The following is a 26,954-nucleotide window of genomic DNA, read 5'->3' as shown; positions in this document are numbered from 1 at the left end:
CAAAAGGACAAAGGGACATGCTCATTTTAAGTTATGCCTTGAAATTTTAATGAAAATTTAATCTCAGGGGCTCCACATATTTGGTAGCTGCCGAATGGAGTATCCTAGTTATACTTTAAACAGAACAAAAACTGAAAAATTCCTTGCAACACATTTGCTAGCCAGAAGGGTATAAGCATATTTAATAGTGAAAGCAGTATCTACTGATGGCGTCAATCATAACATTTTGTATTTTGCAGTCCTTCTGTTGTGAATGGAAACTTGAGCTGGTAGTCCAGTGCTCATGTGTTAAACCTAACAAGTAATTTAAAATTGTTAGAGATTTCACTAGATATCTATGATGGCTATGAAGAAACTAAGATGATGAAGAAGTCTGGATTTCTAATCCAGCTGGGTAGTAAGAATCATCTAGAATCACTCTCTGAGTTAAATGTATTGAACAAGAGGGGAATCTGCATGAACAAACCACCGAGGCTTAACTCATCTGATGAGCAAAGACCTTTATTTTGTCTTTTAAAATTAAAAGGTAAAGGAGAAATTAAAAACCTTTTTTTCTAATAACTTATTCTGCCAGAGATACTAAATTGGAATCTGAGACCATTCTACAGATCCTCAACATGTGGGCTTTTTTCAGTAGAAGGAGCATTGGAGTAGCTGAGCTGTGTTCTTTGCCTAGCCAATTTGTACAAAATATGATTGAAACCTCTAGGTCTGCACTGGTATTTATTTACTTGCCAGTGCTTTCCTAAATGAGTTTTATAGTATTCAGAGCATAGTGTTAAATTGATTCACCTTTCTCAGGATGAGAATTGTAAGCAATTTGATTAGCTTTTCTCTGTTTTCGTCTTCTGACATGTTCTGTAACTAAGAAAAATTATAGCCTCCTTCACTTACTGAAAATAATTTACATTCAGTAGTGTTTTTGCGCCTGCATTGAACATAATCTCTACAGGCTTAAATATCAACATTTGTAGCTGTATGTGTATGATGGGATTACGAACAGTTCCAAAGACAAATTACACTTTTAAATGTTCATGATACTGAGTTTATCCTTCAGACCTTATCATTGAACTTTGTAAACCAAACACATTCCCATGTGTTTCATCTAGTGAAGCAAGGAAAGAATGTTAAAAAAATAAAATTAGGATGGTTTTTATATGACTACTAAACGTGATAAATGAAGGGAGTCTTGTTACCATGAGAGACATAACTTTATTGATTGCTCAGTTAAAAGCTGCTAAATGAGTGAGTGGAAAGATAAAAGCTGAAGGGGGCTGATATCTTTCCTCTCAAATGTTTTGCTCTAACAAAGATTTAATGACCACCTACTAGGAGCAGTGATGCATGGGGGATCTTGGCTCCTCTTGCTCTTCCTTCCAGTGCCTTTCACAGCTGAGTTCCCTGATCATGCTCACTCCTAGTTTCACCTGCCTTACTTCTGGCCAGTTTTCATCCTGGTACGGGGCTCTGGCACCCTATCTAACTTCTCTTTCCTGGCTCTGGATCATATTCTTTGTGTTTACCCGCCCCCTTTTCTAGTGGGAGCACAACAGTTCCAGCTGCCTGCCAGTCTCAGCATCCCACTTGATAAGAATCCCATATTTCCAGTGTCTTGCTTGGACTACATCTTTTCAGTCCTTTAAAAAATTATTCCTGCTTGTGAGCCTTCTGCTTATTTTCCAAGGTCCTCTCTTAAAAGGCCAGTACTCTCTATGTGGATAACACATTTAGCGGCAAATATCTTACTGTGAAAATGCTTTTTCCTGATCCCTGTCTTCTGAGGCTAGAGACAGCTGAGCACCACATGAGCCCAGGGGCCTGATAGGGGAGAGGCGAGGTGGGATGTGCTAAACTGACGTGAAGGGCATGATCCATGACTCTTGTTGACCACTGTCAGGAAGGCAGATGTTTTCCTCTACCCTTCCTGGATTTCCTGGGTGGTCTAAGAATTAAATTGAAATAGATTAATGGAAGAAAATAAACAAAAGTTTTAATAATCTGTATACATGAGACTGACCCAGAAGAAATGAGTAACTCAGTAAAATGGCCAAAATCCCACCTTGAATACCATCTTCAGCTGAAGACCGAAGATGTTAGGGGTAGTAGGTTGGGACTTCAAAGGAGGGGAAGGCAATTCACGTGGAGATGGGAAAACAAACCTTTGCTGGACCATGGAGAGAAAATGAAGCATATGGCAGAATTTCAACAAACACACTTAACTAGATTCCTGTCTACCACACCTACTTCATATACTATAGTTATCTATGATGATAGCTCCCTTCCTGGCACAGGTCTGCTATCTGTATTCTTTTTTTTTTAAATTTAAAATTGAAGTGTAGTTTATTTACAAAATTGTGTACAGCAAACTGATTCTTTTATAGGCTAGTACTATATATATATATATATATATAACAATATATATTACATTTTCTGTGCTATACAGTAGGTCCTTGTTGGCTGTCTGTTTTATATATAGTAGTGTGGTAGTGTATATATGTTAATTCCCAATTCCTAATTTATCCTTCCCCTCCCCCCTTTCCCCTTTGATAACCATAAATTTGTTTTTTATGTCTGTGGGTCTATTTCTCTTTTGTATATACATTCTTTTGCATACTTTTTTTAGATTCCATATAATGAGTGGTATCATATGATACTTATTTTTCTCTCTGGTTTGCTGCACTTAATATGATAATATCTAGGTCCATTTATGTTATTGCAAATGTCATTATTTCATTCTTTTTTATGACTAATGTTCCATTGTATAAGTATACCACATCTTCTTATATCCATTTGTCTGTTGATGCACATCTAGCTTGTGTCCATGTCTTGGACATTGTAAATAGTGCTGCAGTGACCGTTGGGGTGCATGTATCTTTTTGAGTTACAATTTTGTCCAGATATGTACCCAAGAATGGGATTGCTGGATCATATGGTAGCACTACTCTTAGTTTTTTAAGGGAACCTCCACAGTACTCTCCATAGTGGCTTCATGAATTTACATTTCCACCAACAGTTTAGAAGGTTCCTTTTTCTCCATACCCTCTCCAGCATTTATTATTTGTAGACTTTCTGGTGATGGCCGTATTGATCAGTGTGAGGTGATACCTCATTGTAGTTTTGATTCTTTTAAGCAGTTTAGGGAGAAGGTCAGAATTTCTTCGTGAGTCTTTTGAACCTTGACTGTTTTCAGTTGGAAGTAATCCACATGCTTAAGAGGTATTTTGGAGTTGCAAGCTTTGTTCTCTTACTCCACTGTCTGCTTCACACTTCATGTTTTCAACATTGTAGATCTGTGATGTTGAATATGTAAATGAGTAAATGAATATGCCTGTTTCACAAATTGTCTTAACTGATATTGACTATAAGGATGGGTGTAACCTGTTTCATTGGCCTAGTAACTTTAGTTTTAAACTGTGAAAGCCATGTGTATGGTTACAGTTTTTGAAATTTATGACAAATCTGCATCTTTAGCTGGGTTTATATAATCAAATAAGAATCTTGATTTTCTGAAACATAGTAGAGAAGGATAAGGTTTATTCTACTGTGTTACAGGTGTGTTGTATTAGATTAACACTGAACCAAATCATTGTCTTTTGAATTTTGTTTTGAAATCACAGAATACGGTTGTTTATTAAATTAAATACTTTAAAATAATATTACTCTTCAATCTCAGTAGAAGCTTATTCAGCTTTACAATTGACAGTATAGTGTTTTTCTAATCATATGTTTTCTTCTTTAACAATGACTATATTTGCTTTATTATTCTGGGGCTCAGTGAGATAAAATAAATGTCTCTTGTTGGCCAAGGTGCTTCTTTTGTGTTGTGGGAAAATCTCTCCATCTCTCTGTCTTTCCCCTTTGCCTCCCTCTCTCTCTTTCACACACACAGTCTCCCCTTCCCTCACATTTATTCAAAGAAACAATATAAATTAAATATCTACTGTTTGTCAGTTATGGAGACAGATTCTGCAGATATAATGATGAAAACAGTAATCGTGGTTCCTTTTTAAATTATTGACTTTGTGCCAACAAAATATTTTGAGAGAGGAATGTTTTGTATGTGAATGGTTTTCATTACCTAAGTTAAAATAAGTGCACTGGTCATTTATCCTAGATTTGTTTTAACTGTCCTGATTTTCAAATAGTCTGAATTATCTGCCTGCATTTCAAGCTATGTGTCCTAATTTTGGCTTGGGAAAATATGGTCCTCTTGGAGATATAATTATTTTGGGAAAAATAGCCATTTCAGAATTCTACTTTTTTTCTTGGATCAAAGTAAATTTATGTTTTAATAGCTTGAAAAAAAGAAAAAATCAAAACTTGGTTCTTTTTAAAGTTGGAGAAATACATAAGTTTTGTGGCATGCATGATTCATTAAGAATTTGATTTCTACACTAACTTACTGAATTTGAAAAATATCCAGCTCTATTTTTATATTAAGTTTGCACATTTTATATGCTTAAATCCTCAAGTCAGTGTGCCTGGCAATATGGGTTTAAAACAAGTAAGAAATAAGTACGTCTTCATTTTAATTTTAGTGCATAATACATATATCGAGAAATAGCCTGGTTGGTATATATAGGGAAATTCATAAGTAATGATTGAAAGTGATGGGAAGATGGACATACTTTTTTTTGTGGTGGGTAATGGCAATCTACTGCAGAATTCTTGTCAAAACAGTCCCATGGACAGAGGAGCCTGGTGGGCTACAGTCCATGGAGTCGCAGAGTTGGACATGACTTAATGACTAAACAACAGCAACGTACATGGGCTCTGACTGAAATGACTAGACATCTAACCATCATATATGCTGCCATTTCGTAAAGGTTATTCTTGACTTACAATATTGCAGCAATGAGCAGTTGTTTTCTTGGTGTTTCTTCCTTTTCTACTTCTGGACTGTAAATGTTGACAACATGTCATCCCATTTCTCCGTTCTGTAACCTACACCAACTATTGCAGCTTATTTTTCCAAGTTTCATAATGATGTCCAAAGATACATTTGAGGGCATCCTCAGACCATCTTTTTTTACCCTTCACTGCTCCTCTAACGTGTCGTATAATGGTTGCTTGAGCATGTCAGCCATTCTCTGTGTGTTTGCCAAGCCCCAGTGGGTTGGTGTAAATAGGCATTGATGTTAGATTGAGAGACAAGCTGCATGACAAGACCTATTTGCTGCTTATATTGTCTCTTTGTTTTAACTGAAGCCAATACATATGTGTGTGCATCTGTGAAATGTCCAGCATTTTGCTAAGTGCTGTGGGGAATACAGGGGTGGAATGGGGAAGGTACCATCAGATATGAGGACAGTAAGTAGAATTATAAGGGAGACCTGTTGCTGACACAGCCATGTTAAAAAATAATTAGAAACCATATAAGGACAGATATATAGACAAGATGCTTAGATTGTGCTGATTAAAACTCTTCATGATACGGGATGTATGTCTGCAAAGCTGCAAGTCCCACAGCCTTCGTAGAAATTTAACTGGTTGACGTACACTGTGGCAGCTACATTCTATTCATCAGTTTCATGAGTGCTGCTGACTTCGTTTAGGGTCCTACTACTTTTTGAATCATTAATCATCATTGTTAAACAAAGTACTTTGGTAGAAGGGATCAATTACAACTCACCTCCCTGATAATGGAAATTCTTGACTGTTGAAATACCTTAAATGGTAACAAGCCCACTACACTTTTTTCCCCACCATGGTTCATTTTTAATCCACCACATTTTCTTTTTTTTTTTTCCTTCATTTCATTGCTGTATCCTCTAAATTTGCCTGCTAAATGATTTTAAAGCATCCTTCAGTTCTTAAAAAAATGTAAAAATTAGGGTTTGATATAGGGAGAGTTCTCATTTGCATTTATCTCTATACAGTTTCCTGATTTTTTAGAAGATACCAGCTTCATCACAAATTAAACACCCAGAAAAGGAGAGGGTTTACAAGTTCACATGGGTGTGCTGCAGTGTGCGAGATCCTTTTATCTTCTGTGTGGATATTAAGAACACTAACTCTTGTATTTTGACTTTTCTTGAGGGCTAGTATTGTATTTAGAGGATTTTGGTAGCATTCTATAGGTCTGATGACTCGAATTCTGACCCTGGTTACTTACCTCTTAGGTGACAGACTGGTACTCTTGTACCAATTATATAATTCAGCTTTTTACCATTTTGATGTATAGAGCTTAACTAGTTTCTCAGAAGTCACACAGCCAATAAATGGTGTATTTATTTCTTACAAAGGAAAACTCTGCTCTATAAGTCCTACAAATGCAATATAAAATCTTTTACATCAGAAATAGGGGGAAATGTATTTATAAGTCAACTAATTTTATACTGTTTGTTAATGAGAAAGGTATGTTATTAAATTTTCTTATTTACATCTTTTTTCAAAGTACATATGTTTTTATTGACTTTCTTACTATGAATGTATTAAAATTTCATCCTTAATACCAGCATTTCAAGATGCTTACATTTTATGTGTGTATTCTTATACATAGTCTTTTCTTCTTTTCTGCATGTTGGTATGTGGTATAAAAAGGATTGTGGGATGTAAGAATTTTGAAATTGTCTTCCACTCCCCCCTTTGCCAACTTACTGCATGGATCTTTCAGAGTCATTAAGCACAAATCACATCATGATTAGAATGGCTGACTGCATAGTCTATTGATGTCTGAATTTACTTAACCAATCTCTTATTGATGAACCTTTGCTTTTTCACATTTTCTCTCTAGTACCAACAACACTTAGATATGTATAATCTCTATGGGAGTGTGTGTGATGCATACTTTCAGAGTGTCAAAGATCCTATTTTCATCTGATTACTTCCTCGGGATAAGTTTCTAAAAATTGCATGGCAATGTCTTGTTTGCCAGTCTTTGTTCTTTCTTTAACTTACTGCTTATTTATGTTTATATATTGGCATTACAAAATCTCAATATGTAGAGGAGGGAAAAGAGGTCCAGAGAAGGGAATTTTCATTTCTCTAATACTCTGCTATGCATCAGATCCTGTAATTAGAGTATTTCATTTAATCTTCACATTAATCCTGAAAGCTGAGTGGATAATTTAAGTAACTTGCCAAAGGCTGCGTTTTAGGTGGTAGCAGGACCAAAAGGGAATTCAGTTCTGTCTAACCCTAGAGCTTTGTTTTAAAATTGAAGTGAAATACACATAGTATGCAATTAACCATTTAAAAATGCACAATTCAGTGTTGTTTAGAACATTTAGAATGTTCTGCAACCATCAGTTTTATCTGGTTCCAAATGTTTCCATCACCCCCAAAAGAAAACATGTATATACTAAGTTATTCCAATTTCCCTGCCTTCTCAGGCCCTGGCAACCACTAGTCTGCTTTCTGTCTCTATAGATTTACCTACTCTGGATATTTTATGGAGTCAAACAATACATGGCATTTGTGTCTGGATTGTTTTACTTTGCATGCTTTTGAGGTTCATCCATGTTGTTGCATGTATCAGTACTTTATAATTTTTATGGCTGAATAGTATTCCATTGTATGGGCATACCACATTTATTTATTCATTTATCTGTTGATGGACATTTAAGTTGTTTCCACTTTTTGGCTCCTTTGCTGTTTCCACTATTCACTCCTTTTGAATATTGATGGTCTGAACATTCATGTATAAGTATTCAAATACTTCTTTTCAGTGTTTCACAGTAAGTACCTCAAAGTGGAATTACTGTGTCATCTTACCCAGAGAACTTTTGCAGCCTTCTTTCACAAGGGTATGGGTACTTGTAGTATATTGTTTCCTTATTAGTTAAAAATAAAAACATAAACTTGTTACTTTAAAATGCTGAATACTTGGGTTTATTATTGTCACAAAGTTTATTGTTAAAAGAATTAGTCTTAGCACTCCAGGGTTATTATTAAGTATTATTCCTGGATTCAAGACTTCTCTTAAAACTGTTCTAATTTAGAGTTGAAGAAAGCATAAATGTACTTTTTAGCTTCTGACTATTGTTATATGTAGTTTAGTTGACCCTTTTGGTTCAAGGTTGAATGTGTTGTTAGTAGCCTTATCCAGAGAAACCACAAATTTTTTTTTTTATAAATTCCCTAGCTTATAATTGGGGATGAAAAATCATGAATTTTTAAAATTTTAGAGCTGAAGACAGCCTTTAAAGAAATCATCTTGATGAGGACATTTTTACATATAATTGCCCAGGAAACTAACTACTCTCTAGGGACTTTGAGTTCATACTGGAGTCCTATGTAACTTCTGTCTGTGTATTTTGAGACCTGGAAAATAGACTGAGGGAAAATTGGAGTGGGCAACAGAAGTTCCGCACTTATTGTCAGTGAAGGAAAGCAGCTGACATGACTTGTCAGGATAAGTGGGCCTCATTATTCCTCAGCAGTTTCTACCAGGCCAGCTTGCACAAGGAATTACCTTCTTCCTAAAGCATAAAATACAACAGAAAGGAAGTAACTCTTTTAATCCAAAGAAAGGAGGAAGCATTGAAGAGGGGAAAAGAGAAAGAAAGGAGAAGGTGTGCTTAATTATAATACTTTTGAGGAGGAGAACATCTGAGAGAGCACCCCAATTCAACTTCTCTACTTGAAATAGGGAACGGTTGGCTTCAAGTCATGCAACCCTGTGGGTAGATTCCAGCTATGCACTCTCCCATGGTATGTGTATTTCTCAGGGTTGCTGTATCACATGCTTAGCAGATTTTACTTTCTTGGGCTCCAAAATCACTGTGGATGGTGACTGCAGCCATGAAATTAAAAGACACTTGCTCCTTGGAAGGAAAGCTATGACAAACCTAGACAGTGTATTCAAAAGCAGAGACATCACTTTGTTGACAATGATCCGTCTAGTCAAAGCTATGGTTTTTCCAGTAGTCATGTCCGGATGTGACAGTTGGACCATAGAGAAGGTGGTGTGCTGAAGAATTGATGCCTTTGAATTGTGCTGTTGGAGAAGACTCTTGAGAGTCCCTTGGACAGCAAGGAGATCAAAGCAGTCAATCCTAAAGGAAATCAATCCTGAATAGTCATTGGAAGGACTGATGCTAAAGCTGAAGCTCCAGTACTTTGGCCACCTGATGCGAAGAGCCAACACATTGAGACCCTGTTGATGGGAAAGATGGAAGGCGGAGGGAGCGGCAGATGGTTGGATAGCATCACCAACTCGATGGACATGAGTATGAGCAAACTCTAGGAGATAGTGGAGGACAGAGGAGCCTAGTGTGGTACAGTCTATAAGGTTACAAAGAGTCAGACACGACTGAGCAACTGAACAACAAAAACAACACATAGTGGGTTAAAATAATACAAATTATTATTTTATAGTTCTGGTGGTCAGAAGGCCGACACAGGTCTCACTGGGCTAAAATCAATGTATTGGTAAGGCTGAGTTCTTTTTGGAGGTTCTAGGAAAGAACATTTCCTCTTCCAACTTCTAGAGGTTGTGACATTCCTTTGTGTGTGGCTTGTCTTCCAACCAGTCCATCCTAAAGGAGATCAGTCCTGGGTGTTCATTGGAAGGACTGATGCTGAAGCTGAAACTCCAGTACTTTGGCCACCTCATGTGAAGAGTTGACTCATTGGAAAAGACCCTGATGCTGGGAGGGATTGGGGGCAGGAGGAGAAGGGGATGGCAGAGGATGAGATGGCTGGATGGCATCACTGACTCAATGGACATGAGTTTGGTAAACTCCGGGAGTTGGTGATGGACAGGGAGGCCTGGCGTGCTGTGGTTCATGGGGTCGCAGAGTCGGACACGACTGAGTGGCTGAACCGAACTGAACTAACTGTTTTCCATTTTTAAAGCCCCAGTCTTATCACTTTGATGTCTGCTTGCATGCTCACATCTACTTCTCCGACTCTCTTACTGCCCTCTTTTACTTAGAAGGATCCTTTTGGGCTCACTCAGATAATCCAAGATAATCTCAAAATTCCTAATCATATCTGCAAAATCTTTCTGGCCATGTAAGGAAACATGTTCATAGGTTCTGGAAATTTGGACATGAACATCTTTGGTGACTCATTGTTCCATTTACTATAATTTGACACCTCCTTTAAGGGAAAAGAAGCAGAAAAAAACCAAAATGTGCACCCATCTCCTCAGGACTTCATAGACTTATTCACTGAAAAATACTTTCATTCATGGAAAAATGATACTGACTACTTTTGCACATTGCACATTTCATAGGGGCAATTAAGACTCTAAAGCATTGAGTTTTCAGAATAAATGGTAGTTCTAGGATATGAATCTCACATGTTTAAGTCTAAATTCAGTGTTTATAATATTCTGTTCACTATTGCATGAAAGTGATTTTTGGCACTTTCTCAATTCTTTCACTTTGAAGAAATGGAAGGATATTAGATCATATATGGGTTAATTTATGAACATTTTTCATCATGGTAAACATAGCCAGTGCCTTTGAAAAGGCACAGAAATTTATGGATTTATGTTGTTGGATACTGTAAAAAGCCTGATGTCTTTTACTGTGTTGCAACTGTATCTGTACTGTTCTGTAATAAACTCAATTGAATTTTAACATTTTCTAATCTATCAGAAACCAGCAAGGAAACTCTGATTTTTTGATTTTATTGTTTATTTTTATTGAGGTATAGTTGATTTACAGTGTGTTAATTTCTGCTGCACAGCAAAGTGATTCAGTTATATTTAAATACATTTTTTATATTCTTTTCCATTATGGTTTATTGCAGGATATTGAATACAGTTCCCTGTGGTATACAGTAGGGCCTTGTTTATCCAGTCTATATATAATAGTATTTATCTGCTAACTCTACACTCCCAATTCATCCCTTTCCTACTGCCCATCCACTTTGGCAACCATGAGTCTATTCTCTGTGAGTCTGTTTCTGTTTCATATGTTGATTCATTTGTGTCATATTGTAGATTTCATATATGAGATTTCATATGGTATTTTTCTTTCTCTTTCTGACTTACTTCATGCAGTGTGAAAATCTCTAGGTCTATCCATGTTGCTGCCAATGGCACTATTTCACTCTTTATGGCTGAGTACTATTCTGTTGTATATATGTACCACATCTTCTTTATCCATTCATCTCTCCATGGACATTTAGGTTGTTCCATATCTTGGCTACTGTAAACAGTGCTGCTATGAACATAGGGGTACATATATCTTTTCGAATTATAGTTTTGTCTGGGTTTGTGCCCAGAAGTGGTATTGCTGGATCATGTGGTAGTTCTATTTTTGGTTCTCTGAGGAACCTCTGTACTGTTTTCTATAGTGGCTGCACCAACTTGCATTTCCACCAGCAGTGTATGAGTGTTCCCTTTTCTCTACACCCTCTGTATCATTTGTAATTTTTAGACTTAAAATTTTTTGAATAACAAATTTTTATTGAAGTATAGTTGATTTACAATATCTTGTTAGTTTCAGGTGTACAGTGCAGTGATTCAGTTACACACACAGAGATGCACACATATATATTCCTTTTCAGATTTTTTCCCTTAAAGGTTATTGCAAAATATTGCATATAGTTCCGTGTGTTAGAGTATCTGCATTGTTGTTGTAAACTCAATTGAACTCTAACACTTTCTAGTCTATCAGAAAACAGCAGGGAAATTGATTTCCTTTTTCTGCATATTGTGAGTTGTTAGAAGCCAAATTATTGGTATAAATAGTATGTAATGCCATGTATGTGTTTGTTGACCAGTCCATAAATTTGGGAGTATTCTCGAGGAAAGGAATCATATTTTATTTACTTTATGGTCCTCAGCTATAAGTTAAGTACCTAACACTTTGTGTGATTTTACTAGTTTTTTGATGATTTAAATTGTTGAATACTGACTAAATTTGTAAGCTTTGAAAAGAATGGAGAGTTTTAAATTTGTGGCTTTGATTTACTTTCTAAATTAATCTCACATTGATAAGCATAACTATTAACTATGTTATCATTTTAAAATGAGATATTTCTTGAATCCCCGAAGGTTCTTCCCTTGTCTCTAAAATGGGGAACAAAACTAAACAAAATCACAGATAATGGCAGAGCCTTTAACTTTGGGAGCCTGGGAAATTGGTTGCAATAAAGAAAGTTATGATTTTAAATATCAAACTGGTTAACTTTCACCAACTAAACAATGCACTATTAGAGTATTTGAAGTGAAGTGAAGTGAAAGTCGCTCAGTGGTGTCTGACTCTTTGCAACCCTATGGACTATACAGTCCATGGCATTCTCCAGGCCAGAATACTAGAGTGGATAGCCTTTCCCTTCTCCAGGGGGTCTTCCCAACCCATGGATCAAACCCAGGTCTCCCACATTGCAGGAAGATTCTTTACCAGCTGAGCCACAAGGGAAGCCCAAGAATACTGGAGTGGGTAGACTGTCCTTTCTCCAGTGGATCGTCCTGACCCAGGAATTGAACTGGGGTCTCCCGCATTTCAGGTGGATTCTTTAACAACTGAGCAATGAGGGAAGCCTAGAGTATTTGGCTTGTATAGTATTCTATTGACAAAAATCAGCTTATATGACTGGATCAATAATCTTCTTTAATTATAACTTTAACTGCCTCAGCTCCTTGGTGAAAACCCATCCTGATCTTTGCCCCAGCATCCTGTCTGGTAAGGCCTGTCTTCTCAAATCATCTTTGTTTTTTAATATTGTAGCTAACCAGTCAATGCCATCAACGTGTACCTAGAATTTATATATCATAACACAATTGTGGTTGTACTTACCGATAATTTGTTCTCTGGTATTTTATAAGTGACATAATAATTACCTAATAATCTTCTAATTTGTGGAACTAGGCTGAGTTTACATTACTGAATGAACTTGCTTATGAACTTTTATTGGGTTAATTTTTAAATGTTTTATGTAAATAGAGCAAGCAAACAAAAAGCTACCATGTTTCATTGATTCTAAGTACATATTTCACATCTCTGAAATCAGGATTTAATCTGAAAATCTATAATGTGTCATCTTTTAATTAGCAGCGTTTGATTTTTTTTCTGTCTTACTAGTACACAGGAGATGGTGGTTTGTGTTACATTTATTGGCAACATATTTTTTTTTAAATGAGGTCATTTAGGTTACTCTAAGTAGGAACATTTTCCATTGTAAGATGTATAATTCTCCTTTACGAATGTTTACAAAGTAGGATTTAAAATTTTTTCCTACTTAAGGTTTACTTCATGGATGTCCTTTTATTTTTAAAGTAGGACTGGTTATTTTAAAATGAAACCAAGATGCAAATGAACCTGCTTGTGTGACATAGTTCAAGAAATGCATTTGATGGAGTTGAATTGAATCATTGGGATCTTGCCACTAACAGTAATAGAGATTTCTCTTTTATAGTTTGCATTTTCCTTAGTGAACTTCAGTTATCCTACACGAGTTGAATTTTTGAACTGAATTGATGAAATTAACATGTTTTTCATGGCTTGAAAGATCTGTGGGATCAGGGATTGGGCATGTCTTGCTCACTTCTGTTTCTATCAATATATCAACTCTGCCTCAGTCACACATGCTCAGTAAATCTATAACATATTCAATTGAAGTTATAAAACACAACCTTATGAATTTAAATTTTTATCTCTGAAGAGTGTTGAAGACATTTAAAACAAATATTTTTTTTATTTTATTAAGGAGAAATAATTAAGGAAAACCATTAGAATTGACTTCCCCCCCAATTGTTAGCATTCTTCTAGACGTGCAACAAGACAGCTCTTTTTTTTTTTTTTTTTTTTTAATTTTATTTTATTTTTAAACTTTACATAATTGTATTAGTTTTGCCAAATATCAAAATGAATCCACCACAGGTATACATGTGTTCCCCATCCTGAACCCTCCTCCCTCCACCCTCCCCATACCATCCCTCTGGGTCGTCCCAGTGCACTAGCCCCAAGCATCCAGTATCGTGCATCGAACCTGGACTGGCAACTCGTTTCTTACATGATATTTTACATGTTACAATGTCATTCTCCCAAATCTTCCCACCCTCTCCCTCTCCCACAGAGTCCATAAGACTGTTCTATACATCAGTGTCTCTTTTGCTGTCTCGTACACAGGGTTATTGTTACCATCTTTCTAAATTCCATATATATGCGTTAGAATACTGTATTTATGTTTTTCCTTCTGGCTTACTTCACTCTGTATAATAGGCTCCAGTTTCATCCACCTCATTAGAATTGATTCAAATGTATTCTTTTTAATGGCTGAGTAATACTCCATTGCTTTTATCCTAACCCTTTCCAGTTTTCTCTAGCGAGATTTCTAAGCATTGCTGAACTGAAAATACTGGTCTTCATTTGTGATTGCCATACTAAAATACAGTGTGAATACTTGGAAAAGAAAATGCATCTGGATGTTTGGTTAGCTGCAGAACATTTCCCCTAGTCCTAGAAAACATCCACATACTCACTGAACAACATCAAAATTAATGCTGTTTACTAAAGTAGAAAATGATCAGAATTATTTTAAGCCTTTAATAAATACCCCTATAGCCTTAGGGAAATTGGACACATCACTTCATTTGTTGTTTTAAAATTATATCACCTTAATGATCTAATGAAAATGAAATTATTCATTTTAAATATTAGAGGTGCTTTTGACTCTGAAGATTTTTTCTGCATGTTTACCCCTCTCCCCTTTGCATTGCGTATCAACTGAATGGCCTTGCAAGAAACAGTAAAAGCTGCTATCAACAAAGCTGGAGTAATTAGTGAATAATGTAATTCTATTTTTATTTACATTGTGTATTTCTATGTTTGTAGAATTTGAGAAAGTATGAGGAATGCAAAACAGCTACTCATAGGCTGGAATAGGCTCAAATAATAAAATCATTTTCTTTGAAAGAATTTTTATAGAGTATATAAGGAAGTAATTTTACTGGTAGGCTTTTTCAGCTCAGTTCAGTTTAGTTGCTCAGTCATGTCTGACTCTTTGCGACCCCATGAATCTCAGCACGCCAGGCCTCCCTGTCCATCAACAACTCCTGGAGTTTACCCAAACTCATGTCCATCTAGTCGGTGATGCCATCCAGCCATCTCATTCTTTGTCGTCCCCTTCTCCTGCCCCGAGTCCATCCCAGCATCAGGGTATTTTCCAATGAGTCAACTCTTCACATGAGGTGGCCAAAGTATTGATTGGAGTTTCAGCTTTAGCATCAGTCCTTCTAAAGAACACCCAGAGCTGATGTCCTTCAGAATGGACTGGTTGGATCTCCTTGCAGTCCAAGGGACTCTCAAGAGTCTTCTCCAACACCACAGTTCAAAAGCATCAATTCTTTGGTGCTCAGCTTTCTTCACAGTCCAATTCTCACATCCATACATGACCACTGGAAAAACCATAGCCTTGACTAGATGGACCTTTGTTGGCAAAGTAATGTCTCTGCTTTTTAATATGCTGTCTAGGTTGGTCATAACTTTCCTTCCAAGGAGTAAGTGTCTTTTAATTTCATGGCTGCAATCACCATCTGCAGTGATTTTGGAGCCAAAAAAATAAAATCAGCCACTGTTGCCACTGTTTCCCCATCTATTTGCCATGAAGCGATGGGACCATATGCCATGATCTTAGTTTTCTGAATGTTGAGCTTTAAGATAACTTTTTCACTCTCCTCTTTCACTTTCATCAAGAGGCTTTTTAGTTCCTCTTCACTTTCTGCCATAAGGGTGGTGTCATCTGCATATCTGAGGTTATTGATATTTCTCCTGGCAATCTTAATTCCAGCTTGTGCTTCTTCCAGCCCAGCGTTTCTCATGATGTACTCTGCATATAAGTTAAATAAGCAGGGTGACAATATGCAGCCTTGACATACTCCTTTTCCTATTTGGAACCAGTCTGTTGTTCCATGTCCAGTTCTAACTGTTGCTTCCTGACCTGCATATAGATTTCTCAAGAGGCAGGTCAGGTGGTCTGGTATTCCCATCTCTTTCAGAATTTTCCACAGTTTATTGTGATCCACACAGTCAAAGGCTTTGGTATAGTCAGTAAATCAGAAATAGATGATTTTCTGGAACTCTCTTGCTTTTTCCATGATCCAGTGGATGTTGGCAATTTGATCTCTGGTTCCTCTGCCTTTTCAAAAACCAGCTTGAACATCTGGAAGTTCACGGTTCACGTATTGCTTCCTTTTTAGGTTTTATAGTCACATGTTTCAAAATGTCTTTATCTTGAGATGCTGAGGTCATATGCATCTTCATTGAAATCAACATCCATTCCAGCATAATTATTCCTTTGGTACCTAGAAAAACTGTTCAGCTTTTTCTTCCCAGGATCATTCTCCAAGTCTTCCAGGACCATCCTCATTTAGTGTATATTTACAGAAATGATAACAATAACAGTAGTAAAGTTTTATTAGGTAAGATTGGCTGAATACAAATTTAGGATGTGTCAAAAGTAAAGCTGAACTATTTCTAGATTTGTGATTTGAGTTCTTTGTATTTAGTTGAAAAGTTGAGATTTTATTATACTTTTTCTTCATTTTTTGTAGAACAATATCTTTTTTACCATGGACAAAAACTGTTTTCTTTGGCCAGCAAACAACTAAAGTATTTAAAGTATTTTAGCAGTTATCCGTTGAATGAACTACTCTTTGTACAATATCTGTCATGTTATAATAACTCACATATTTATGGAAGTTGATATTATAGCTTTCAAGGTGCTTTTTCATTTTATTCTCATCATGACTCTTTGAATTATGTATTATTATTTAATTTGTAACAGTAGGGAAACAGGGCTTATACGGGTCTCCATGGCTTGTCAAAAACAATAATATTTGTACATTATCAGTACCTAAAGACTCATTTTCTGATTTTAAAGGTGCTTCCATTTCCCCATATCAAGCTGCTTGTTTGATTGGTGCTTGGAAATGTGACAACCAGCTAAATAGAAACTCAACAGAATGCGTGATAGTGAATTTTACCCATGAAACAAAAATATTGTATGTCCATTCTGAAGGCACTTCATGGTTTGGAACTTCAGGGGAAGTTTCTCTGTTAGCTAGTTTTAGAAAAAATAACCTTGTAAATTTTTGATAGTCCTACCCATGGTGGGAGTTAATGATAAAGCCAGGATGTGAACCACATTCTCAGCATGATGCATTTTAAAATTAAATTATGATTTTATATTAGTGGGATGGTATAGAAAATAGCCTTTAATTATGAATGTGCCCTATATACAAACATGAGACCAGTTGTCTTACATGTAAGTTCACTCAGCAAGTGGTAAATTTGAAAGCATTTAATAGAAAAATAGGAATAAATATTAATAGGAGAATGAGAGGATTTTCCATCCCTATTTATTGTCTCACTGTAAAAATTGTTTTGAATTATTTTTACTGTTATTTTGCCTACTGTGTGATAACTCAGAAGGTCCTTTGAGATAAATAGGTGAAATGTTTTGAAAAATAAGACCTTTTCATTATAGAGTTTCTTTTGTCAATGCTACATAATCGAGTTCTACTTGAGGGTCTTAATAACAATCTTTATCAGACTCTAAAACAGATTTCTACCTTCTAGCTCTAGGTAGAATACTTCTTTCTAAAATATGCCACACTTTTCACAAAGCTGAATAAATCTCTATGCCTATTACCTTGTCAATCTGGAGGTTGACTATTTGTGTTTGTAATGAAAAATATCCACTCTTTGGTGACCTAGGGGCTTGGTTAGATTAGCATCCTGGCTGGTTCGCCTTCTATCTGTATGTACTTAAACTAGTACACTTTGTGTGTAAAACAGGAATTATAACACCTAACATTTAAGTTTATTGAAAGGATTTGAATTAAGATATATAATTCACCTAACACAGATTTGGTTCATTCTAGGCATTTGATGAAAGGTTGTTGACATTGTTGTTATTACTATTATTAAATTTCATAGTATTTCCCTTGCTGCCTTTAAATGCAAATATGTACATACAACGTGGCAAACCGGAAATTAAAAGCTGTACATTCAGTATGAATCTTTCCTTTGGATAGTGCATTCTATTTTGTAGGGCTACAAAAAAATAGAAAATTATTTAAAATGTTAGGGACTGACCATTTCATCAACAATGGGCTGCTAATTAGTTTGTTAGCAATTACATTTTTTGACTGAAGGATGCCATCAGAAAATAGTGAAAATGTGTGCAGTGGATGTTCTTAGCACAGAGCTATACACTGAGAATATAAGTGAAACGAGTAAAAAAAAAAGTGCTTTTTTGCAATAACTATTTTTTTTTTGTAACATGGAATCGGTGCAGTCTTTTCTATATATAAACTACATGCTGTGTGGACAACACATCTCTGCCTGATAGAACCAAATTTGATCATGAGGCAAACATATGGAAGTCTAAATAATAATGTTACAATCTGCAGGTATCCCTTGTGGTTAAGTTTAGCTGTGAACTTGCAGGTGCATATATTTCTCTTAAAAAAACAAAAAAAAAAAAACAAAAAAAAACAAAAGCAAGTTTCTGTTGTTTTTGTCATTGTTGTCTTTTTCCTCCCATGATAAGCAGTTTTCCATAATAGTTTTTGTATACATTCTTGGCATTCTTCTATAAGTGTATGTACAGCATAGATTCCAGGCTGTGGAATTGTTAGGTCAGAGGGTACGTGTATTTTAAATTTCAATATGTATTGCCAAATGACTCTCCAAATTTAAGAAGTCAGTTTTCCACATCCATTTTTACTAATCTGGTAGGTGAAAAATGGTATCTTATTTCATTTCAAATTTGTGTTTAAAATTATATTTAATTATAATTTAAATTGAATATCCTATATTCATAAAATTTGTCAACTTCATTTTTTGTAAAGAATTATTTTATATTTTATTTAAATACTTGTTGAACTAGACTCTTTCATTTTTTTTTAACATTTTTCTGACTCTTAGCATTTTTTTTTCAGATGAAGTTGACAATCACAGTTACATTAAAACAGTTTCTCCTATTATTAACATTTTTCACTATGTGGAATATTTGTTAAAATTGATGAATAATTAGACTATAAGTATTATATTCACAAAGTAATTTAGAAAACAGTGATTCTTTCTAAAAAAGCTGTCTTGTATGTTTAATTCTACCATTTGATTTGTGAACTAATGGAGAACTAATAAAGCACATCTCTGAAAAAAACAAAAATGCAAAACAAAAGTACAGAGCAGATTTCTAAAAGAATCACAGAGTGCTTTCAATTTTACATTAAAGGTGATTGTTATCCCACCTCAGCAAGTAGAATTCTAAATAATTATACTGTAGATGATACTTTATGCCATGGAGATGATTTATGTTGGGCACAAGTCTTAATTGTTTCAAGATATGTATTTTAAGGCTGTCTCTCGGTGCATTCAACCTCTCCTCCATGGAAGCTTTCCAAAGGAGTTGTTTACACTCTTTCTTCATTTCCTCAAACTCCCACTTAGTCCTCAAACCGTGCTGTTTTGGCCTTTGTCTCCTTCATTCAGTGAAAGACTTCTTGCTGAGATCATGACCAACTTGTTGCTAAATCCAGTAGAAATTTTCCCTCTTTGATACTTGATCTCTTAGCAGTAATGGACACTTGACCATTCTTTTCTTCCTGAAGCACCCTCTTCAGATTGCTTCTGAGGCAGAAACTTCTAGCTTTTGTCCTCCTTTCTCTTTTTATTCTCTGACTCTGTTGGCAGTATATTCTCCTGAGCACAATCTATTCTCTTTCTAGGCAATCTCATTCATTTTACATGCCTGGCTTTAATTACCACTTGTATAAAACAGAATGATCTGGGTTATCATCATAACAAACAACCGCACCTCTCAGTGAATTAAAACCATAAAGATTATTTCTTACTCATGGCACATGTCCTAGTAGGTCAGCTGGGAGCTCTATATCATGTTGTCTTTTGACATCTAGGCTAATGGATTAACTTGGATCTAAAATGTTGCTAGCCTCTGTGTCACAGGGAAAGAAAATTCTAGAGTTTTCACACCAGCTGTTCCATCATCCCATGTGGAAGTAACACACATCACTTCTACTTAGAACTCTTTGGACAAAAGCCATATGACCCCACCAAAATGCAATCCTATCATGGAGCCAGAATGCAGAGTTTAAAAAAATTTGATGACCACTGCAGTTAGCTTTTCTAGTTTTCAACTGTTAGGCCTGATAGCAGAAACAAACTTACTTGCTTCTCAAGGGAGACATTTCATAAATTCCATCCAGAAGTCCAAAATCTCTTATGCTAGAGAGGCATAGAAGTTGGGGAAGTAAGGACATATGACAAATCTGAGAATTATATCAGGATAACAGTCATATATTTTGAAAGTATATTATCTGCATTGTAAACAGTTGTTAACAACTGCTTTACCTAATATGTCTCCAGTGCATTATTTCAATCATAATCCTTCTAGCTTTCAATACTAGTTTCATCAGTTGAGTGCCAGCCAACCCTCTAAAGTTCAGGGAGGCATCACCCCACTTACCAGTTCTGATTTTTGTGTCTTTCGGGATAGGCTAGGTTTTGCTGAAAGTAGCAAACAATTCCCTAATCTCAGAATTTCAGTGGCTTAAAAGAAAGATGTCTTTCTCATTCAGGTTATAGGTTTCACATCCTTTGTGGGTCAGCTGGGGCCTGTGCTTCCTATGTCCTCATTCTTGGACCTGGGTTGAGTCCATTTTCCACCTTCATCAAAACCTTGCTCTGGTTTTCAAGGGACTGCATTTCCCAAATGTTTTTGCTCTTTGGCTTCCAGGGGGTTTTGGCTATTGAAAGGCACTGATGCAAGAATGGAGGGGCAGAGAGAGTGGAGAAACGTGTTGGTTCATTCTGTCCCTCTTTCCGTTTTGGAGGGTGTCTCCAGCAGCAGCAGCTTCTCTGTGATTTCAACTCCAAGCAGACAGGCATGATGCTTTTTCAGCTTCCACAAATGGCTTCTGTGGTCTGCTAATACTGCTTCCTGTTAGACTATTTTGCTACATCCTCAGGAGACAAGAGTCACTCTCTGTTGCTCTCCATCCTCTGTTTGGCCTCTCAGCTCTTTAAACACTTGTGTAAACAGTTCCCTGTATTAAATTCCCTGTGTTTAAATGTTAAAGTGGTTTCTGTTTTTGATGAGCCCCTGACTGATAAATTCAGGTTAGGATGTTCAACCCAACCACATACCCAGAGGACACAGAGCCGGAAATATTTGGTGGGCAGTTCTCAAAACTGCCATACCACTATTTACATTTGACTTGCAGCCTTCCTCTTGCTAGCCAGACCTCTCCTCTAATCTCCAGGACCACGCAGCCAGAGCCCTATCTAACTGATACTTCCTTTCGAATGTTTCAAAGGGACACTGTAGACTCAACACGTCAAGGTTACAACACATGATCAAGTCCCACCAGACTTCATCCTCTTCTGTCTCCTCCTTCAGTGAATAACAGCTCCATGTGTTTTGTTAGTCAAGCAAGAAACCTGAGTCACTCTTTAAACCTTTCTCCCCTTCAGCCTGCATGGCCATATGATAACCATAACTGTAACCATAGTGGTAACTGTAGCCACAGCCCATAAGCATAATCATAGTTACAGTGTCCTACATCTCTTAATTCTCTTTGTTTCTCTAAGTTTCCACTGCTGTCACCCTCCTCCAAGCTCTTGGCCTCAACTGGATGATTGCAATAGCATCCTCATCTTGCTGTCACAGGTCATGAAACAACAGTTAGAACGGAACATGGAACAGCAGACTGGTTCCAAATCAGGAAAGCAGTACATCAAGGCTATATATTGTCACCCTGCTTATTTAACTTATATGCAGAGTACATCATAAGAAACGCTGGGCTGAAAGAAGCACAAGCTGGAATCAAGATAGCCAGGAGAAATATCAGTAACCTCAGATATGCAGATGACACCACCCTTATGGCAGAAAGTGAAGAGGAACTCAAAAGCCTCTTAAGTGAAAGTGGAGAGTGAAAAAGTTGACTTAAAGCTCAACATTCAGAAAACTAAGATCATGGCATCTGGTCCCATCACTTCATGGGAAATAGATGGGGAAACAGTGGAAACAGTGTCAGACTTTATTTTTTGGCTCCAAAATCACTGCAGATGGTGACTGCAGCCATGAAATTAAGACACTTACTCCTTGGAAGGAAAGTTATGACCAACCTAGACAGCATATTAAAAAGCAGAGACATTTACTTTGCCAACAAAGGTCCATCTAGTCAAGGCTATGGTTTTTCCAGTAGTCATGTATGGATGTGAGAGTTGGACTATAAAGAAAGCCGAGTGCCAAAGAATTGATGCTTTTCAACTGGTGGTGGAGAAGACTCTTGAGAGTCCCTTGGACTGCAAGGAGATCCAATCTGTCCATCCTAAAGGGGATTAGTCCTGGGTGTTCATTGGAGGGACTGATGTTGAAGCTGAAACTCCAATTTTGGCTACCTGATGCGGAGAGCTGACTCATTGGAAAAGACCCTGATGCTGGGAAAGATTGAGGGCAGGAGGAGAAGGGGACGACAGAGGATGAGATGGCTGGATGGCATCACTGACTCAATGGACATGGGTTTGGGTAAACTCTGGGAGTTGGTGGTGGACAGGGAAGCCTGGTGTGCTGCAGTTCATGGAGTCACAAAGAGTTGGACAGGAATGAGTGACTGAACTGAACTGAACTTGCTATCACTGTCATAGTCTGACAAAGTCAGTCCTTTGGCAGGACTTGCCTTGTGGTCTAGTGGTTAAGAATCTGCCTTGCAATGCAGGGGATACTAGTTTGATCCCTGGTTGGGGAACTAAGATCCCATATGCCTTGGGGCAGCATCTGCAACAAGAGAATCACGTGAACCATAGTGAAGACCTAGTACAGCCAAAAAATAAATAATAAAACAAAGTCAGTCATTTTTGTCGCTATTGTTGTTCTGTTGCTAAGTCATGTCCGACTATTTGTGACCATATGAACTACATCATGCCCGGCTTCCCTGTCCTCCAGTCATTTTCAACACCTTCAAATGTTCAATGACTTTCAGTGGCTTCTATGTACTCCTAGGAAAATCCAGAACTCCTTAACTCCAACCACCTTTCCTGCTTTGTCTCCCTCCATACTCCATCACACCCTCTGCATTCCAGCCTCGCCAGCTGCTTTAAGTCCTTTTTACTTATGAGTGTTCAACCCTCAGCACAGCCTCAGGCTTTTGAACATGCAGTTACCATTGTCTGAACATGTTCCCTCTCCTCCATCTTAATGATTATTAAGTTTTTTCCTTTGTTATTATGTCCTCAGGCAGGCCTTCCTTGACTGTGTCATATCCCCTTGTAACACACTTTGAATAGTGCCGTGTACTGCTGCCAGGCAGGATTAGCAGAGTTGTGATTTTATATTTTGTTGAGTGATTATTTGGTTAGTGAAAATCTCCCACACTTGCCTAGAAACTCTGTGAGGTGAGAAATAATGAATTATTTTCCTAAACTTTGTATCCAGCTCCTATCAGCGTCTGGGACATAATTAGCACTCAGTAAATATTTGATGAATTAGTGAATGAAAGCACTAAATCTCCTTTTCCCTCCCTTCCTCTCCCTCCCTGCTCTTTTCCTTCATTTCCCTCCTATCCTTCCAGCCTCTTGCATCAGGTATCTATTATTGGGGAATTGCAGGTCACATACTCATTTAGCAGTTAATTTCTAGACTATAATTATTAATGTCTCCTCAGTAATTTTTTGTCATTAGTGTAGAAATTATTCCGATAGGATGTGAGTGGTGATGGGCAGCTTTTGTAACAGGCAGTGCACGTTTTGAAATCAGAAGCTGTTTCTGAGTACCAGCTTGTCCACCTTCTTGCTTTGTGACCCTGGTCTACTCCGTTGATCTCTCTGAACTCAGTTTTCTCCTTGGTAACATAAGAGGATAATCATAACTACCTTGTAGGCATTACATTGCAGTAATTATGTATCTAATGGAAGAACCTGGCATACAGAAGCTACTCAAAAAATTATAGTCATTTTGGCCTTTGTTCAAAGATAATTAAGTAATTCTAGATTTTATTAATGACTATTAGGCAGCATAGAGGATTAGAAAACCTTTACTGAATGTCCATGGTTCATATGTGATATTTAAATCAGATAGAAAACTGTGAAAAATGGATAATGAACTCAGTGTACAGTTTTAGAGGATTAAAATACAGTTCATTTGGTAAACATGTTGTGAGAAGAGTGTATACGCATGGGTATACACACACGTGTGTCTGCCTATATTTCTATTTCTGTCTATATATTCTTCTGTGAAAAGTTTATAGTTGTATCCATTACTGTCTTTTTTATCTTATTTTTTCACCAGCCTTTGTATTGTTTAAAACCTTTGTGGGTCAAATTTTTTTAAAGTATTTTTTCATCTCTGGAAAGATAATTCCATTGGAATGCCTTGATCTCTTACTCCATAGAGGAAAAGTAGAGGAAAGAAAAAGTGTGTGCCTTGTTAATGGTACCCCTAACAATGTCTGCCTTTGTGGGGGTGAGAATTGATGTCATTTTTGGCAACTATACAGCAGACGCTGTTCTGTGACATTGCAACATATTCAGTACATGCCTAATAGGAAACCCTTTTCCAAGTGGTAAACAACCCTTCACAAGGCAGTCTTGCCAAAGCTAGGTTTTGTCATCCAACAGGAAATTAACAGGATGGTCCTTTTCTCTACTTAAAAAAAAAAAATATATATATATATATTATATATATATATATTTTATATATATATATATATTTAAAGAAAATATATATATATGCCTTTAATGATGTGTTTTCTTTAAGCCATCAGCAGATGTGCTGTCCATCCAAACTGCCAGGGTTAAATTGTTGATTTTTAGAAATAGTCTTGATTATCTCATTATGCTTTTGCCATATAATGACTCTATTTCACGTAGCAATTAACTCCAGCGAATGTCTTCTCAAGACCCAAAGTGAACCTAGCCTTTTGAAGAAGTTCTGCTTTCAAATGACAATAAAACACATTTCGCCCATTTGCAGGTATTTCAAGTATCAAATTGGATGAATCTTTTTAATTTTCTTTTACTGAATTGAGTTCAAGTGAATTTGATAGGATTGTTAGGATGGTCAGTGTCTGGAATAACAATGATGATTTATAAAAGGAACAAGCTGGGCCGGTGTTAACGACAATGAGATGCTCAGACCCTTCATTTGTTAGCACGAAGCCTTGCTCTGTGATCCGACTATTGAGTCCTTGCCCACATACGGCACCCACCTACTTTACTTAGAAGGCGCTAACTGCATCTTTTCAATCAATATTCAATTATGCAAGACAAGGATTGCTGGCTAAGTAACTGTGTCTACCTGCCAAGGAAATGTATTTCCAAAAAGAATTTGTTAGGATTTCTGGGTTAGTTCATCTAACCTAGGAAATCCCCACCTCTGGTTGAATACCTGCCCAGCTACACTTGTGAAATGTGCACCCTTGCCTTCCTGCAGAGACTCTTGCGTGTGGCACGTTTCTGGCTTTTCTTCTGGAAGCATCTTTCTCAGTTCCATTCTTTGCCATCTTTGACTCCTGTTAACCTCAGTGAGTATGAGCAAACTGCAGGAGATAGTGAAGGACAGGGAAGCCTGGCATGCTGCAGTCCATGGGGTCACAAAGAGTTGGACATGATTGACTGAACAACAACCCAGAAAACCAGAGAACATGCTCCCTAGCTGTACCTCACTTTCCTGCCTTCTCATGTAGGCTGTTGCCAAACAGCTGCTTTGTTTTAGTCTTTCTGTATATGCTTGCATTGGTCTTTGTCCTTTCTCCCTGAGCCTCAGGAGTTTTGATCATGTTCCTTTTTCAATGAGGAAGGTGTTGTAAATTTATAAATTAAGCATTGCTCTTGTTTCACTGAAAATTGACTTAACACATTAGTCACTCTGGCCCAACCTACCGGGCAGGCATGAAGTTATTGCTTCTTAAACCACCTTCTAATTTTAACAATAGGAAGATTTCACAGGTCCACACATAGGCAGTATGAACTGGGGAGCTTTTAACATATTAATTGGGCTCTGAAGAAGTCACTACAGTTAATGAAAATTGGGCTTGTTATCTAAGATAAATGGAGGGTGTAGCTATACTTAGGACAATTAAAAAACCAAAACATTAAAATGGGTAAGCAATGAATTAAATGGCTTGATACTCACATTATTAGAGTTTTTAATTCATTTAATTTCACTCCTATATGTCCAACCAATTCAGGGATACCCACATCTTGGTTTAATTGGCAGAATGACTATCTTGCTGGCTCGAAGGAGAAAGACGAGGGACTGTCTGTGTGATCTCAGATTTCCATCAATAGCAAGTTCCCTTTGGTTTTGGAGCTCACATCTACTGTCCTGATTTTTTTTTTTTCCAGTCTGCTCTTCTGGGTTCTCTGGGTATTCTGCTTTGTGGATTCTACTTTTGACCCACCTGCTTTTTAACCACAATTTCATCCTGATCATCAGTATCTCCTTGTTTTTTTCATACCCATTACAGTTTAGAAACTTGATAAGTAGTTCCGTGTCTCTTGACTTTTTTTCCCAGTTCCCACTTGGGCATTCCTGACCCCAGTCCTCAGACTTGGCCTTTGTGAGGTAGCTGTATCGAGAGTAGCAAATATTCCATGTAGACCCTGATTCAGTGTTCCTATTCAGAGCACAAAAGCTGTTGGCATTTGACAAACAGATGAAAAGGAATCTATGATTAGTTTTACTTTTCACTTCATTATTAACAGTATTAGAAAATACTTTATTAAGCTTTTGCAATGTGTTAGACCTTATGCTAGGAATTCTTTATTTCATGCATCATTTAAGACTCACAGCATTTTAGAGAAGAGGCACAGACAGGCTGTTACTTCCCCAAGGTCACACAGTTGTTGAGTGATGGGGCAAGAGTTTGAATCTTGGTGGTCTGGCTGCCCGACTCGTATTTTAGTCCTTGATGTGGTAACACACTAAATTCTACCACATATGGTGGTGGTTTAGTCGCTCAGTCATGTCTGACTCTTGCGACCCCATGGACTGTAGCCTGCCTGGCTCCTCCATCCATG

Source organism: Bos taurus, chromosome X (assembly GCF_002263795.3).
Source record: "Bos taurus isolate L1 Dominette 01449 registration number 42190680 breed Hereford chromosome X, ARS-UCD2.0, whole genome shotgun sequence".
Classification (NCBI taxonomy): Eukaryota; Metazoa; Chordata; class Mammalia; order Artiodactyla; family Bovidae; genus Bos; species Bos taurus.
Note: the sequence above shows the minus strand (reverse complement) of the source record.